This window comes from Anabrus simplex, chromosome 1 (genome assembly GCF_040414725.1).
Source record: "Anabrus simplex isolate iqAnaSimp1 chromosome 1, ASM4041472v1, whole genome shotgun sequence".
NCBI classification, from domain to species: domain Eukaryota; kingdom Metazoa; phylum Arthropoda; class Insecta; order Orthoptera; family Tettigoniidae; genus Anabrus; species Anabrus simplex.
The window spans coordinates 798,981,685-799,000,235 of NC_090265.1; the positions used below are offsets into that span (position 1 = coordinate 798,981,685).

An 18,551-nucleotide genomic window follows, 5' to 3' on the forward strand; every position below is an offset into this window, starting at 1 on the left:
TTATTATTGTGTTTGAGTGGTGGTGTTACAGAATGTAGTCAGCATGGATCGATTGCGTTGTGTACCTTTCAGTAAATCAAAAATAGGCAATGCCTGCTCTTTCAATTAAACAGATACACGGAGGGTTAGTTGAATCAGTCTCCAAGTTCTCAAGCACGTCAAAGAACGTCACAATGTAAGTGTTGAGGCAACATATCATTTAACCGGACAAGCGAGCTAGCGGTCTTTAATTTTGCACCAGTGATTCTATAATGCTTATTTTCAATATTTTTAGTCATTCGACAGCCATGCCCCCTTGCTTATGTGACCACTGGAAACATGGTGGACATTCGTTCAATTAATTTCTGCCAGGCAGCGCTTCCATCTCACTATGTTATTCTATAGTTCGTTGTACCTGACTACGCGGTATTCGGTGCTCTGAGCCAACGTCACAGCACTAGTTCACATTCTTTCCGCGGATCCACACGCCTTGGTCGGGTAATATGAGTGCTATTTTAGTAAATATCTATTATACACATTTTAGTGATTAACAACACCATATAATATCTTCTGTTGGATATACAAAAATGTCTTGGCTTGTACATATTGCGTTATCAGCAATAATGCGCGGTATATGTAAATAGGGTCCGTCTCTGTGGTGTAGTGGTTAGCGTGATTAGCTGCCACCCCCGGAGGTCCGGGTTCGATTCCCGGCTCTGCCACGAAAATTTGAAAAGTGGTACGAGGGCTGGAACGGGGTCCACTCAGCCTCGGGAGGTCAAGTGAGTAGAGGTGGGTTCGATTCCCACCTCAGCCATCCTCGAAGTGGTTTTCCGTGGTTTCCCACTTCTCCTCCAGGCGAATGCCGGGATGGTACCTAACTTAAGGCCACGGCCGCTTCCTTCCCTCTTCCTTGTCTATCCCTTCCAATCTTCCCTTCCCTCCACAAGGCCCCCGTTCAGCATAGCAGGTGAGGCCGCCTGGGCGAGGTACTGGTCATTATCCCCAGTTGTATCCCCCGACCAAGAGTCTGAAGCTCCAGGACACTGCCCTTGAGGCGGTAGAGGTGGGATCCCTCGCTGAGTCCGAGGGAAAAACCGAACCTGGAGGGTAAACAGATGATGATGATGATGATTTGTACATAGGGCGAAGACTGTGATAGATATTCCTATATCTTCAATGATATAATTTTCAAAGACAATGTGTGGAAAAATTAAGTACAGTATAGCTACCAAAAACTGTCATAACCAGGTATCGAATCGGGTCAATCGAATTGGCTTCATCGTCCAGCGTAGATCAGCGCATTCGTCTATGAAGGTGAGTAGTAATATTGGATGCTGGCTGTATCACAACAGTCTGTTATTTCAAAGCTTTTAATTCGAGCCGTTGAAAGCTCTGCTGCCTCGCAAACTATCTATAGAGTGTGATTCAGTCATACACCGCATAGCGGGCGAAGTGACATGTCTTGCAAAGAAGCCGAAATTTTTCTAGTTAAGTGCCAGGAATAAATACGTACTATAGTATAATACTGTTATAAAACCCGAACGTCCGTGCGAGAAAGAGGAGGAGCCACCTGCCGCTGTTTCATTATATCTGAGGGCTTCCATATTCAGTCTGTGTTCAGCACATTTTTGTTTTTGGAGAAGTACGAATAACTTCTACGCACCTCATGCTGCTCCAGACTGATACACAAGGATCGTTTGGCCAACCACAATCTTACGAAAAGGGGAGTGAGAATCAATCAAACATGATGGGAAAATTAACAGTACATCGTCGTTACACCTGCGAAAATCGCTATGTGAAAATGTAGTGGGAGAAATACTGACCCGCAGTACATATGTCTTGCTTGTTGTTTAAAGGGGTCTAACATCTAGGTCATCGGCCCCGTACATATGTCGTCAAGAACAATAATTCTTTATTACTCGCACAATATTGAACTTTAGATGACAGAACCTTATCGGCAGAACGTCAAAGCTGAAATATTTCACACAGCGGTTTTCGCAGGCGCAACGACATTATGTTGATGTCTCAATTATTATTATTATTATTATTATTATTATTATTATTATTATTATTATTATTATTATTATTATTATTATTTTATATATATATGTATATAATTCTCTGGGGCCATCAAGGACCACGTTAAGTCTTGTTGCATTTGACAATGAACTTGGCCTTCTTTAGAGCCCAAATTTCCCTCATTCCTTGTGAGTGGGCCTGCTTACGCTCCTCTGTCCAAGGGGCACCGTGTCTTCTCTTCGGCTGCTCGTCTCGGTTTAGCCCGTTCGTCAATATTTTCTTGCGGAAGAGATCTCTGTTAAGGGCGTCTTCAGCTGAGATATGTAGCATTTGCAGGTCTTCTTTGGTATTTCTAAACGAGGGAATTGTGGTTTTGGGGTTTGAATCAAAAAAGTGAAAGATTTCTTTAGTTAACTTTCTTCCGTCCATTCTTTTCAGATGACCGTAAAATCGTGCCCGTTTTTTCTGATTGTGTCGGTAATTTTCTCTATTTTGCTGTAGACTTCCTTGCTGGATCTCTTTTGATGGATTCCATTTCTGTACTTTGATCCCAAGATTCCTCTCACAATTTTGCGTTCTCTTTTCTCCAGTTCTTCAAGGAGTCCTTTGTTGGCATTTAGAGACAGGGTTTCGGCTGCATATAGAACTACTGGCTTCAGAACTGTTTCATAGTGACGTATCTTGGTGTTTTGGGAAAGGCATTTTTTGTTGTAGATTGTGCGGGATGTTTGGTAGGCTATTTCCAGTTTGCGTAATCGCTCCTGAAGTGCTTCTTTGTCAAGTCCATTTTTCATGATGATCTCACCCAGGTATTTGAATTTGTCTACTCGGGTGATGTCCCCGTATTTTGTATGGAGTTTTGGTGGAGCCTCTTTGATGTTAGTCATTACTTCTGTTTTCTCAAACGATATCTGCAAACCAGTTTGTTCGGCAATTTCCTTTAAAATTTCAACTTGAGCTCTAGCGGTTTCTATGTCGTTTGAGAGAACAGCAATATCATCGGCAAATGCTAAGCAGCCTGTTGCGATCCCCTTGGATTTGGTTCCTATTCTCAATGGACTGTAGTTGGTTTCCTGTAATCTCACCCGCCAAGTTCTGATGATCTTTTCAAGAACACAGTTGAAGAGTATCGGGGATAGCCCATCACCTTGTCGGACTCCTGTTTTGATGTCAAAGGAATGCGAGAGACATCCGTGGAACTTCACCTTGGATTTTGTATCGGTCAGGGTGGCTCTAATTAATGCCAGCAGTTTCAAATCAACTCCAAATTCATTTAAGATGTTTAGCAGGACTTCCCGGTCAATGGAGTCGTACGCTTTCTTAAAGTCCACAAAGACAGACACATACTGCTTGGACCTTAGCGTACAATATCTGATGATCGTTTTGAGATTTTGGATCTGTTCAGCTGTTGTGCGACCTTTTCTGAACTATCCTTGGTATTCACCTATTTGATGTTCGACTTGTGCTTCCAAACGCTCCAGGATGGCAAGTGATAGAATTTTGTAAGTCACGGGTAGCAAAGATATTCCTCTGTAGTTGTTGATGTTCTTCATGCTGCCTTTTCTGTGTAATGGATGGATCAAAGCTATTTTCCAATCTTCGGGTAGGGTCTCCTTGTTCAAAATTTCTTCTATTTGCTTTTGCAAGATATCAAGTGATTCCTCTGGGGCATATTTCCATAGTTCTGCTACTACTGAGTCTTCCCCCGGCGCTTTGTTATTTTTGAGACGGGCAATGTGGCGCTTGATTTCATCTCTGTCGGGTGGTCTGGAATCTGGGTACCTGAGTAAGGGTTCCTTGGTCTCAATGGCGCTTTAAGGTTTAGAGCAATTAAGCAAATTCTTGAAGTAATCTGCCAGAATGCTGCAATTTTCTTCATTTGATGTCGCCAGTGTGCCGTCCTTTCGCTCAAAGCATAGAGATGCTGGTTTATAGTCAGTGAGTTTGCGTTTGAAGGCTCTGTAGTACTCTCTGCTTTCATTCTTCCTACAGTTTTGTTCTATCTTTTCAATGAGAGATTTTTCGTATTTACGTTTCTCAGTTCTGAACACCCTAGCTGCTTGGGCACGTTGGGTTTTGTAGGTTTCCCAATCATTTTCTTATTTTGTAGAGTAGTACTGTTTCCACGCATTGAGTCTTTCTTGGAGGACTGATTCGCAGGTACCATTCCACCAGGCATGCTTTCTGCCTCTCTTGATTTCTGCAACGTCTTTGGCGGCCTCAACAAGGAGACTTTTGGCATTGTTAAAGTCAGTGTCATTTGGTCTAGCCTTCTCCTGGAACTCCTCGACCCTTTGCCGAAGTTTATCATTGTCGAAGCGTGTGATCTGTTTGGCTGTCTTCCTTGTGTTTGCGGGAATTGGTTTGAATTTGATAAGAGACATATAATGATCTGAGGCCACATTGATGCCTTTCTTTACCTTGACATTCATAATCTCAGGGTTGTTTCTCCTGGAGAGTGCAACATGATCAATTTGGAACTCTCCGAGAGCTTGGACAGGAGAACGCCAAGTCATTTGCTTTCTGGGTAGATGGCGAAAGTGGGTCGACATGACCTGCAGGTTGTGATTTTCGCAAATGGACACCAGTCTTTTGCCGTTGGGATTGGTTCTTTTGTGAGCAGCGTAATTTCCTATAACTCTCTTGTAGTTCTATTCACGACCTAGTTGGGCATTGAAGTCACCCAAAAGAAGCTTGACATGGTGTTTGGGGATTTTGTTTAATTTTTCATCCAGTAGGTCCCAGAAATTATCAACTTCGTCTGGATCAGTCTTGTTCTTATCGTTTGTAGGAGCATGTACGTTAACTAGGGCGTAGGTTTTGTTCGCGCATTTAATTGTGAATATAGACAATCTGTCATTCACAGGTTCGAAATTTGCAACCGATTTAAGGATCTTGGTTCTAACAGCAAACGCGGTTCCAAGCATCACAGCTCCATTGAGGATTCCTCTTTGCGCTTTGCTCTTGAAAAATCGGTAGCCTTCGGATTCAAAAATCTCTTCATCTGGGTACCTTGTTTCCTGTAGGGCCATTATGGATATCTGATTTTTGTGAAGAGCTTTGGTGAGGGTTTTCAGCTTGCCAGTTTGTGTAAGTGAATGTATGTTGAAAGTTGCTAGAAAGGTTTTAGATTTTGGCCTGAGTTTTTGACTCTTCGGGGTACACCGAGACACTCCGACTCGTCTCTTGCATGATGTCGAGTCTCCCCCAGAATCCGAACGAGACTCGTGCGCCGTGGCGTTCACGACGAGGGATTTATCCGAAGATTTACCCCCTGGGGTATGTTTCTTGAAATGTTGTGCCATCATGCTTTTTGACTTGACTTTGCTTTGGACGGGTACCCATCCTTTTACAACTAGGGTTGTTAGCCCTAGAGGTTGCCTCAAGATGTTTTCTGGCTTCTGGTCATTTACCAATCTTCGCCGTAACCCTGGCAAGGGACCAGTTTTTTTTTTTCACGGTGGTATTTTATTTCCCTACTACCCTCTGACTCTGCTGGCGGCAGAGCCAGCGAGCTTCCCCAATTCCAATGGGACGCGCCCGATGGAGTTAACCGGTAAATCCCCACACGGGTATTATTATTATTATTATTATTATTATTATTATTATTATTACAATTCACGGTGGAGAAATATGCAAAACATTAATCTATAAAACTTACGTAAGTACTGAATTTATAAAATATGTACGTGATGTTAAGAGAGAAAATCAGTTGTTTGAAAACAACTAAATCACTCATCTCTGAGTACAATAGTTCAAGTAGGAAAAACCGAGAGTAAACAAGCACATGAAAAGGAAAGCCATCTATAGAATGACTACGTGGTTGCTTCCTTCGTACCGTACTCGATAGCTGCAGTCGCTTAAGTGCTGTACGGTCTGGGTTTATAAGAGACCCTGGTCGGTCGTTGGCTCCGTCTGCGAGGCTGCCTCCTGGTAGCCCGAGACGTCCAGGTGCTCCCTGAGTCCTGGTAGCCGGGCAACCGGGAACTGCTGGGACGCGCGCTCCTCGTAGATCCTGAAGCTGGCTGCGTCGTTAGGGCGGATAATGATCGCCCAGGTAGGAACCATAATGCCGATGATCGGCAGGAGTGGCTCTCCGATGTACTCCGCAGTCGCGTTCAGGTTGTCGAATACTTGGAGTGCCCCTCGGTCCTGGAGGGTAAGAGTTGTAGAAACCGGGTGAGTTGGCCGTGTGGTTAGGGCAGCGCAGCTGTGAGCTTACATCCAGGATATAGTGTCGGCAGCTCTGAAGATGGTTTTCCGTGGTTTCCCATTTTCACACCAGGCAAATGCTGGGGCTGTACCGTAAGGCCACGGCCGCTTTCTTCCCATTCCTAGGTTTTTCCTGTCCCATCGTCACCCTAAGGCCTATCTGTGTTGGTGCAACGTAAAGCAAAAAAAGAAGAAGAAGAAGAAAAGTTGTAGAGGGAAAATAAGGCGGCGATGGTTTGACTAAGTTTCTAATGATTTAAGTACAAGTGGAATGGAACTGAATGAGTCCACAGTTAGTTAAGAATAAGAGGATTATGGAGGCTTGCAGACTGACTGCTGAAAGGCATGTTGTTGTTTGAGTCATCAGTCCATAGACTGGTTTGATGCAGCTTTCCATGCCACCCTATCCTGTGCTAACCTTTTCATTTCTACGTAACTATTGCATCCTACATCTGCTCTAATCTGCTTGTCATATTCATACCTTGGTCTACCCCTACCGTTCTTACCCCCTACACTTCCTTCAAAAACCAACTGAACAAGTCCTGGGTGTCTTAAGATGTGTCCTATCATTCTATCTCTTCTTCTCGTCAAATTTAGCCAAATTGATCTCCTCTCACCAATTCGATTCAGTATCTCTTCATTCGTGATTCGATCTATCCATCTCACTTTCAGCATTCTTCTGTAACACCACATTTCAAAAGCTTCTATTCTCTTTCTTTCTGAGCCAGTTATCGTCCATGTTTCACGTCCATACAATGCCACGCTCCACACGAAAGTCTTCAAAAACATCTTTCTAATTCCGATATCAATGTTTGAAGTGAGCAAATTTCTTTTCTTAAGAAAGCTCTTCCTTGCTTGTGCTAGTCTGCATTTTATGTCCTCCTTACTTCTGCCATCGTTAGTTACTTTACTACCCAAGTAACAATATTCATCTACTTCCTTTAAGACTTCATTTCCTAATCTAATATTTCCTGCATCACCTGCCTTCGTTCGACTGCACTCCATTACTTTTGTTTTGGACTTATTTATTTTCATCTTGTACTCCTTACCCAAGACTTCATCCATACCATTCAGCAACTTCTCGAGATCTTCTGCAGTCTCATATAAAATAACAATATCATCGGCAAATCTGAAGGTTTTGATTTCTTCTCCTTGGACTGTGATTCCCTTTCCAAATTTCTCTTTGATTTCCTTTACTGCCTGTTCTATGTAAACATTGAAAAGGAGAGGGGACAAACTGCAGCCTTGCCTCACTCCTTTCTGGATTGCTGCTTATTTTTCAAAGCCCTCGATTCTTATCACTGCAGACTGATTTTTATACAGATTGTAGATAATTCTTCGTTCTCGGTATCTGATCCCTATCATCTTCAGAATCATAAATAGCTTGGTCCAATCAACATTATCGAATGCCTTTTCTAGATCTACGAATGCCATGTACGTGGGCTTGTCCTTCTTGATTCGATCCTCTAAGATCAGACGTAAAGTCAGGATTGCTTCACGTGTTCCTACATTTCTTCTGAAGCCAAATTGGTCTTCTCCCAACTCAGCTTCAACTTGTTTTTCCATTCTTCTGTAAATAATACGTGTTAAAATTTTGCAGGCATGAGATACTAAACTAATGGTGCGGTAGTTTTCACACCTGTCAGCACCGGCTTTCTTGGGAATAGGTATAACAACATTCTTCCGAAAATCGGATGGGACTTCTCCTGTCTCATACATCTTGCACACTAAATGAAATAACCTTGCCATGCTGGTTTCTCCTAAGGCAGTCAGTAATTCAGAGGGAATGTCATCAATTCCAGGTGCCTTGTTCCTATTGAGGTCACTCACAGCTCTGTCAAACTCTGACCTCAAAATTGGGTCTCCCATTTCATCAGCATCAACAGCCTCTTCATGTTCCAGAACCAAATTATCTATATCTTTACCTTGATACAACTGTTGGATATGCTCCTGCCATCTTTCTGCCTTGTCTTCTTTCCCTAGAAGTGGTTTTCCATCTGAGCTCTTAATATTCATACACCTAGATTTCCTTTCTCCAAAGGTTTCCTTGATTTTCCTGTATGCAGCATCTACCTTTCCCAGGACCATACAGCCTTCGACATCCTTGCATTTCTCCTTCAGCCATTCCTCCTTAGCTACCTTGCACTTTCTATCCACTTCATTCTTTAATCGCCTGTATTCTTTTCTGCCCTCTTCATTTCTAGCATTCTTGTATTTTCGTCGTTCATCAATCCGGTCTAGTATCTCCTGAGTTATCCACTGATTCTTAGTTGATCTTTTCTTCCTTCCTAACATTTCTTCAGCAGCCCTGCTGACTTCATTTTTCATGACTCTCCACTCTTCCTCTATAGTGTTTCCTTCAGCCTTTTCATTTAGTCCTTGTGCAACATGTTCCTTGAAACAATCCCTCACATTCTTTTCTTTCAACGTGTCTAGATCCCATCTTTTTGCATTCTTTCCTTTCTTCAATTTCTTCAACTTCAGATGGCATTTCATGACCAACAAGTTGTGGTCAGAGTCCACGTCTGCTCCTGGGAAAGTTTTGCAATCCAACACCTGGTTTCTGAATCTCTGCCTAATCATAATGAAGTCTATTTGATACCTTCCAGTGTCTCCAGGTCTCGTCCACGTATACAGCCGTCGTTTGTGGTGTTTGAACCAAGTATTGGCAAGGACTAAATTATGATCAGTGCAGAATTCAACCAGACGACTTCCTCTTTCGTTCCTTTGTCCCAATCCAAATTCTCCTACTGTACTACCTTCTCTTCCTTGGCCTACCACTGCATTCCAGTCTCCCATCACAATTAGATTCTCGTCACCTTTTACATATTGTATTAAATCTTCTATCTCCTCATATATTCTTTCGATTTCTTCATCATCTGCTGAACTAGTAGGCATATAGACCTGCACTATTGTGGTGGGCATTGGTTTGGTGTCTATCTTGACGACAATTATTCTTTCACTATGCTGGTCGTAGTAGCTTACCCGCTGCCCTATTTTCTTATTCATTATTAAACCAACTCCTGCATTTCCTCTGTTTGATTTCGTGTTGATAATTCGGTAGTCGCCTGACCAAAAATCTTGTTCTTCCTGCCAACGTACTTCACTTATGCCAACTACATCTAACTTTAGCCTATCCATCTCCCTTTTCAGATTCTCTAACCTACCACAACGATTCAAACTTCTAACATTCCACGCTCCGACTCGCAGAATGTCAGTATCCATCTTCCTGATGATCGCCCCCTCTCGTGTAGTCCCCACCCGGAGATCCGAATGGGGGACTAGTTTACCTCCGGAATATTTTACCCGGGAGGAAGCCATCATCAGTGCATCATTCATACAGAGAGAGCTGCATGTCCTCGGGAGTTAGTTACGGCTGTAGTTTCCCGTTGCTTTCAGCCGTGTAGCAGTATCAACACAGCTAAGCCATGTTGAGTATTATTACAAGGCCGTATCAGTCAATCATCCAGACTGCCGCCCTTGCAACTACCGAAAGGCTGCTACCGCCCTTTCGATGAACCATTCGTTAGTCTGGTCTCTCAACAGATACCCATCCGATATGGTTGCACCTGCGGCTCGGCTATCTGCATCACTGGGACACGCAAGCCTCCCACCGCGGCAAGGTCACATGGTTCGCAGAGGAGGGCTGAAAGGCATAACAGTCTATATTGAAGATGTATGAACGTAGCCTGTGTGTTAAATACATGTGTCCAAGTATTCCCAGAAATGACTCTGCAGTTAGGATGGTGCTTGCACAAAGTATATTTTTACAAAGCGTAAACTACATCAGTTCCTCCTTGCTGTACTACTGAACTTATTAAAACAAAGCAACTATCTGATGTCACTATATGTACATGTGGTCGAAAATATATTGTATTATGATTCAAAACATGCTGATAACTCAATTTTATAAATATTGTCACACATTAAACAAGGTTGAGAAATGATAACTGTCACTTCAATAAAATAAAATATTTCCCACTTTTTTTTGCAGTACTTTGTATAACTTATTATAATCTTATCAAGAAATGATGCTAAAAAATAACACAGTGCATCCCAGCCTGCACATCTTGCACATACTGTTGGGTGTTCATTTCTTGTTAGGGATGTACGTTGTTCATAAGAACTGCTAGCAACTGAGGAAATGTGTGCACAGGTGTGAGATGAATATAACTTTTTACCGTTGGTTTCTGTACAGCATGAATCAAGTTGTTAGGGGTTAGAAAGGTTATCTAAATTATTTTCAGCATAAGCATACTTTCTTTCGGTATGTGTGCATTAATTTGTTGATTTAGGAGGTTTTATTGAGCCATTAGTTGGTAATGACATCTATGTCAAATTCTAGGAATTGCATACATTTCAGTGAAAACAAAAACAAGCAAGAAAAGCAATGGCTAATGATGTCAGCAATACTGAAAATGACACACTATTTATGTTAGGTTACAAAAGCAAATATAGTGTATTTTGTGAGGCTGGATAATGAACACTTAGCTCTAAAATAAAAGTCACTTTTCCTACTTAAGTTTTGCTGAAATGATTTTTGAGGCTTAAAAGTGTCTATTAATATTTGGTTACTATGTTGTTGTTGTGTCATTCTGAAGTTGATTAATATGTAAATAAAGTATGTTAGAACAGCTAACTACATTTTCCACATTCTTAACTAGTATTCCAGCTGCCCCTCATCACTAATTCCTTCACTACCTTATTATGGTAAATTACTATAAGGTCAAGAAATGATGAACAAATAATTTGTGAGGCTTAAACTGTTCCATTTTCTCTGCGTGTCCAACACTTGTAGGCTATATTAAAGAAATTTCTACAGTAGCACTGAGATTAGAATTATCATGAAAAAATATTAAATAACCAACATCAGGTAAGTTTAAGGTAAGAATTTATCTTAATGCCTATGGTGTTTGGATTTAGCTACTTCTTGTACAAATTCAGTTTGTTCCATTTCTTAAATTAGTTAGGCCTAAATGGAGAACAATGAAACAGTATGTGTCTCGGCATGACCTATATTTCGACCAAGTAGGATAGAATGCAATTGCCTGAAAAAATATTTTATCAGGCTATTCAAATAAATTAATAATGTGTGCCTTCAGTGCTATGTTAAACAGCATTCAATTTGTTGCTTATGACATTAGTGAGTTATTTCTCTAATCATGATAGCAGAGAATTATTTACGAGCAGCAACAGCAGCAGAATGCAAGTGCGAGCTGGCCAACAAGTTATCAGTGAGAGGTTGCATCAATGTGTAGTCCAACCTGGTACTTTATAGAATGCTGCGGTATTGTACAAGAACAAATGTTACATAATGATGTTAGTTCAGTTTGTTCTTACATATGACAGTATTATATAGCGAAACTGGGAAGATTAATTTTTCAGAATTTTTTTTTTTTTTAGAATAGCCTATACTATTTATGTATTTTCTGTTTCTCTGTACAATTAAGGAAACAAATAACAAGAAACACACCCAGAATTAAATAAGAAAAAACACAATTAAATAAGAAACACACTAAGTAAATAACTAAAACACACCAAGAATTAAATAAGAAGCAACACACAAAATAACTAAAAACACATAACACAGCTGAACTCATTTTGCTGTTTTTTCATCAACAATTCTGTTTTGATTTTCTCTTGCTTCAGAAATTCATACTCCCTCTCAAGTCAATTTTCAGCTTTACTCTCTCCTGCTCTAAACGAAGAGAGTGAAGCTCCTGTTTCCACAAGTGTTCCTGCGTTGCTTCCTCCGTGCACTTTGTTATCGCCTCAGCTTTTAATTTGTGGACTTTTGCCAAGGGTTCTTCTGATTTGCTAAGCGTTGGCCTTCTACGCTTAGCCCACCTTGGAGAAATTGACACTGGAGGGGCTGGGGAAATGTTGAAGTCTACACTGCTCACTTTATGGGAGTCACTTTCATTACAGCTCGTAGTCGGTTTCAGAGCTGGATGTATTGAAGACTTTAGCATATTTGAAGTATAGTCGCTCCAATCCAACTGCACTGCTTCAGCCTCCATATTAGACTCCCCACACCCCTCTTCCAAAACAACTACATTACTGGTACCAATGTCCATAGTTAACTCTAATGGTTCCCTATCACTCACAGTTGTCACCTCTAATGGTTCACTATCGCCATCGTACGGGTTCTTCATTCCCTCTACTGAAGGGCGAATCAGCTCGATTACTCTTTCCAGAATAGGGTCACTTTTAATAAACGTGTTAGTGCCCCCACCTGTTTTCAACACTTCCATTTTTCTGTCCGCTGATGCTTTCCTGGCAGCTTTCTTCATGTTCTCCCAAACTGTCTTCAAATTTGCAGCGTCCCGAACAGACTCATTTCCTTGGGAATTAAATGAAATGGCAATTTTTCCCCACCTATCATTCTTCATCTGCGTCGTTACACCATCTGTTTTCTTATTTTCAATTACATGAATGTTCTCAGCCACCAAATTAATTAACATTTCCTTCTCGTGGAACGTCATATTTGGCTTCTTCCTTCGTTTCTGCAGCTCACAAGCGGACATGATTTACGAGAAAATTACGAAAAACAGCAATAATATCTCAAACACTTCCAAAACACTCAACAACTTGTATACTTTTCGCTAATGGCGGCAGTGCGTAGTCATTTGTTTTCCGTGCAGCAGTATGAAAAATTCTACGTTCAAATTCACATTGCAAGGAAATCTTGGATTTCGTAAACCGAGATAATAAATGCTGTGGTGAATACGGAAGCAACCGTTATCCGAGATAATAACATTATCCGAGTTTTGGAAATCTAAGATAACAGCCAAAGTTACCGACGTTGGTGAATACGGGCCTTAGAGGGAGGTCCATTTACTGCCTACCTGGGTGGGAAGAAGGGAGCAGGGGTATGGTTGCCATGGAAACGTGGCCACTTCGGTTGCCATGGAGATAAGCCTGCTGACCGACTCGTGTTGCTTGGAGTTGCCAAACCTTTCACTTCTGAGTTACGTACAACAGAGCATAGCAGTCTGAGCGAACAAGTGAGTCGAAAGCGAAGGGAAGGAGAAAGAATGGAGGAATGTGGCAACATCGTGCAATGCTCTCTCCTCCAGCCCTATTAATGAAAACACTTCTTTTGATATTACGGGTATAGTGACCTTGTTGGTTCGAGCAACTGTCCCAGCAGTCGACTTGATAACGGATACCCCGTGCGAACAACGTCCGTGGTTGCGGCGGAACCATTCTCGGACTCATTTATTGCGAACTATCATTTCTTGAGCTAAGCTTGACATGTCTTCATTCACCTATAATAAACCGTCTGAATAAAGTGAATAACTGACGCTGGTGACATCCAGACGAATTCATGGCAGAACCGTATCTAGTCACAAACAGCACCTTAAAATACTTCCGACGATACCAGATTTCTTCCAGACGTACGTAACCATCGACCAACGCACGCGCAATGTACTTCGAAAATCGATGGTCGTATATAAACCTCAGTTTTATTTGGGCAGCCCTTATACAGAATGTATCCATGATGATGTCACAAACTTTCAGGGATGACGGAGGACGGAAAATGGATCAATTTGAGATAAGGAACCGTAGTCAGGAAACGTTCGAGTCAAACGTTTTTAATAATCCAAGTTGTTTAACGTCCGTCCGTTCTTAACAGTTGCCGGAGTGTCGGAATTTCGTCCCGCACTAGTTCTTTAACGTGCCGGAGGCCAACGATATGGGGTTGTGTATGAGGCACCTGTCGAGACTGAAGAGGATCTCTTGGCGAGAGTTATCGCTGCCAGCGACGCTGTTCAAACAACACCGGGGATATTCGAACGGGTACGACAGAACTTTGTGCGACGATACCATGCCTGTATTGACGCAGGGCATTTCGAACATTTGTTGTAAATGGAGCAGCTTGCGAAACTTGTGCAGGTAAAGGGATTTAAATGAGTAGAATTTTGACTTTGACTCGATCGTTTCCGGACTACGGTTCTTTATCTCAAATTGATCAATTTGCCGTCCTCCATCATCCCTGAAAGTTTGTAACATCATCACGGATACACCCTCTATTTATAACACCAGCCGAATACCTTCGCATGACAGAGCTGTCTGATCGATGATGATATTTTTGTTGAGCATAGGTCAATGTTTCTCTTACATCTATGGTCGACCCTTAACTCTCCTACTCAGTTTTATGCCACCTAATCTACGAAGATGATTCATATGCACAAAATTCATTCAATGTGCCCATTCCTGGCTTAGGCTCTACATCTTCACTACGAAACATCGTCCTGGAATTTGTCCTTTCTGTTTACACACGCATTCATTATAGTACTATCGCGTTTAATATACTTACTAAATACCGCAGACAGACACCGAGCTCGATAGCTGCAGTCGCTTAAGTGCGGCCAGTATCCAGTATTCGGGAGATAGTAGGTTCGAACCTCACTGTCGGCAGCCCTGAAAATGGTTTTCCGTGGTTTCCCATTTTCACACCAGGCAAATGCTGGGGCTGTACCTTAATTAAGGCCACGGCCGCTTCCTTCCAACTCCTAGCCCTTCCCTGTCCCATCGTCGCCATAAGACATATCTGTGTTGGTGCGACGTAAAGCAAAAAAAAAAAAAAAAAAAATTAAAAAAAATACCGCAGACAGGAATTGAAAACTCGTTGCGCTAGCCTTCCTAGCCTATAGGTCAAGTTCTCTGAAAGAATAAATATTAAAGTGAGGAGATTGGCACTAACACGTGGAAACAATCAGCTAGGGCCCCGCGGTTGCCACCCACACTCCCAAGTTGAGAGCCTGTGGGGACGCCAATTATGATAGGCAGGCGATACCATGGATGTATTCTTCAGTCCCCACCCACAGCGGGTTCAGCCATGCAGTGTATGTCTGTCAGCACACTGGCCATTCACCTAGCGATCAGAGTCTGAATGCGGACGAACACATCCTGACCTACTGTATGTTCATCTGGTACCTTAAGCTAATGTGTCACTTCCCAACAAGAAGATTGATTAGATCTCTGGGAGTGGTAGATCTTCAATAACTAATCATAACAAGAAGAAGACTGATTCGATATCTGGGAATGGTAGATCTTCAATTATTAATCCTATCCCTATCAAGAAAGAAAAAAGGCCAGAGAGATCTACTGAAAAATAAGTATTCCGGACCCAGAACACATGCCAGTTCTGAATCTCTACGCTAATACATTAGGAAATTCTGCTTCTTATCCTTCCACAACCTCCATTGCCTACGAGACCAGAAGGAGACACACACACACACACACAGAGAGAGAGAGAGAGAGAGAGAGAGGATAAATTAAGCTTGTAGTTTTACGTGACTGTGGATGCCGTGGTCATAGCCATGATACTTTCAGTTTTACATGGAATATGAACCATGGAAATGAGACGTTTCATTTCAAACTTCCCACAAGCATCGGCTAGGATTCAATTACCAATATATTAACCCCTTCAGACCTACAGTGCATAATTATGCACATCAGTTAAGTACATTCCTCGGTAGAACTGGGCTGCAACACCGTTCGTATATTTGAGAATCAAAACCCGTTGCAGTTAGCAGGTGTTTTAGTATGAATTTCTCTGAGTTTTTCCACACTCACTCCGATAAAATGGCGGAATAGTACCTTATTCCAACTCCTAAACCATCTATTCCAGTTTCGTAAACATGTAATAACAATACGTTCCTGCATGTTGACGACCTAAGTTGTTCCAAACTCCAAACACTAATAAACATACGTGAGAATATTCTAACTGTATATCAAGTTTTCACAAGTTTTTACCAAAATATATTGCAGCTAGTCAACAGTTTCAGTTTTTCAACTTATTAGGGAATTACATACATACATACATACATACATACATTATCATTATAGACTGTTATGCCTTTCAGCGTTCAGTCTGCAAGCCTCTGAGAATTTACTAAACGTCGCCACAATCCTCGATTTGCAACTAGTGTTGTGGCCTCATTTAGTTCTATACCTCTTAAATCGTTAGAAACCGAGTCTAACCATCGTCGTCTTGGTCTCCCTCTACTTCTCTTACCCTCCATAACAGTGTCCATTATTCTCCTAGGCAACCTATCCTCCTCCATTCGCCTCACATGACCCCACCACCGAAGCCGATTTATGCGTACAGCTTCATCCATCGAGTTCATTCCTAAATTAGCCTTTATCTCCTCATTCCGAGTACCCTCCTGCAATTGTTCCCACCTGTTTGTACCAGCAAACATTCTTGCTACTTTCATGTCTGTTACTTCTAACTTATGAATAAGATATCCTGAGTCCACCCAGCTTTCGCTCCCGTAAAGCAAAGTTGGTCTGAAAACAGACCGATGTAAAGATAGTTTCGTCTGGGAGCTGACTTCATTCTTACAGAATACTGCTGATCGCAAGTGCGAGCTCACTGCATTAGCTTTACGACACCTTGATTCTATCTCACTTACTATATTACCATCCTGGGAGAACACACAACCTAAATACTTGAAATTATCGACCTGTTCTAGCTTTGTATCACCAATCTGACATTCAATTCTGTTGAATTTCTTACCTACTGACATCAATTTAGTCTTCGAAAGGCTAATTTTCATACCATACTCATTGCACCTATTTTCAAGTTCCAAGATATTAGACTGCAGGCTTTCGGCACAGTCTGCCATTAAGACCAAGTCGTCAGCATAGGCCAAACTGCTTACTACATTTCCACCTAACTGAATCCCTCCCTGCCATTTTATACCTTTCAGCAGATGATCCATGTGAACTACGAACAGCAAAGGTGAAAGATTACAGCCTTGTCTAACTCCTGTAAGTACTCTGAACCAAGAACTCATTCTACCATCAATTCTCACTGAAGCCCAATTGTCAACATAAATGCTTTTGATTGATTTTAATAATCTACCTTTAATTCCATAGTCCCCCAGTATGGCGAACATCTTTTCCCTTGGTACCCTGTCATATGCTTTCTCTAGATCTACGAAACATAAACACAACGCCTACTCCTCTCGTAGCATTTTTCAATAACCTGGCGCATACTGAAAATCTGATCCTGACAGCCTCGCTGTGGTCTGAAACCACACTGGTTTTCATCCAACTTCCTCTCAACGACTGATCGCACCCTCCCTTCCAAGATGCCAGTGAATACTTTGCCTGGTATACTAATCAATGAGATACCTCGATAGTTGTTGCAATCCTTCCTGTTCCCTTGCTTATAGATAGGTGCAATTACTGCTTTTGTCCAATCTGAAGGTACCTTACCAACACTCCACGCTAGTTTTACTACTCTATGAAGCCATTTCATCCCTGCCTTCCCACTATACTTCACCATTTCAGGTCTAATTTCATCTATTCCTGCTGCCTTATGACAATGGAGTTTATTTACTATCCTTTCCACTTTCTCAAGCATAATTTCACCAACATAATTTTCCTCCTCCCCATGAGCTTGGCTGTTTGCAACACCACCATGATGATTTCCTTTTACATTGAGAAGATGTTCAAAATATTCCCTCCACCTTTCCAGTGATTCCCTGGGATCTATTATGAGTTTACCTGAATTACTCAAAACACTGTTCATTTCCTTTTTCCCTCCCTTCCTAAGATTCTTTATTACTGTCCAGAAAGGTTTCCCTGCTGCTTGACCTAGCCTAGGGAATTAGTTCTCAGAGAAACAAAAGCAAACAGAAAACAGACAGGCAGGCAGACAGAGACAATAGGATGATTCCAGGACGATTTCATAAACACACTGATGAAGAGGTAAAACTTACATCCAATGTTTGCTAACTTGTGCCTTCTCTTCTTGACTGACGTCCAAAGCTGTCGTTATTTACAGTAGATCTTTTATTAAATGTATTTCTTCTCACTTACGAACATCATTATAAAAATTACTGTATTGTTGAAATTTGAAATACTAACATTAAACTTTTCCGATAAATTAAAATTATTATTTTCCATTTTATGAGTTGCCATTACTATGAAGCAACCCGAACAATAAAATAACATAATTAAAGTACATGATTAAGGTTACAGAGGAAACATTTACCGTGCTGTATAGATAGTCTACTCTGTCTAGTAGCCACATTCAGATAACATTAACGTAAAAAGTCTCGTTTCATTTTTATTTCACGTTTCAGATAGATTAATATAGAAGCTAATTCATTTGGGCTAATACTAATGGAATTTCTAGTATTTAAATATTGAAATAATCGCATTAATCACGTCTAGTCACTACAATATGTTTTATTTTCATACATGCCTATCTCGTACAATGTGGTTCCGATTCATCAAATAAAATTGTAGCATATATTGTTATGTGTGGAAAAAAAGTCTGATACGCAGTCATCCTGCATTAGGGATGAATGAGA

General features: G+C 41.4%; 1 protein-coding gene across 5 annotated transcripts in view; it reads right to left on the reverse strand.

Moving 5' to 3' along the window:
* Positions 1–18,551, reverse strand: part of LOC136857546 (glycerol kinase 3) — a 462,535-nt gene that overhangs the window by 321,610 nt on the left and 122,374 nt on the right. The gene's annotated exons all lie outside the window — the stretch shown is intronic.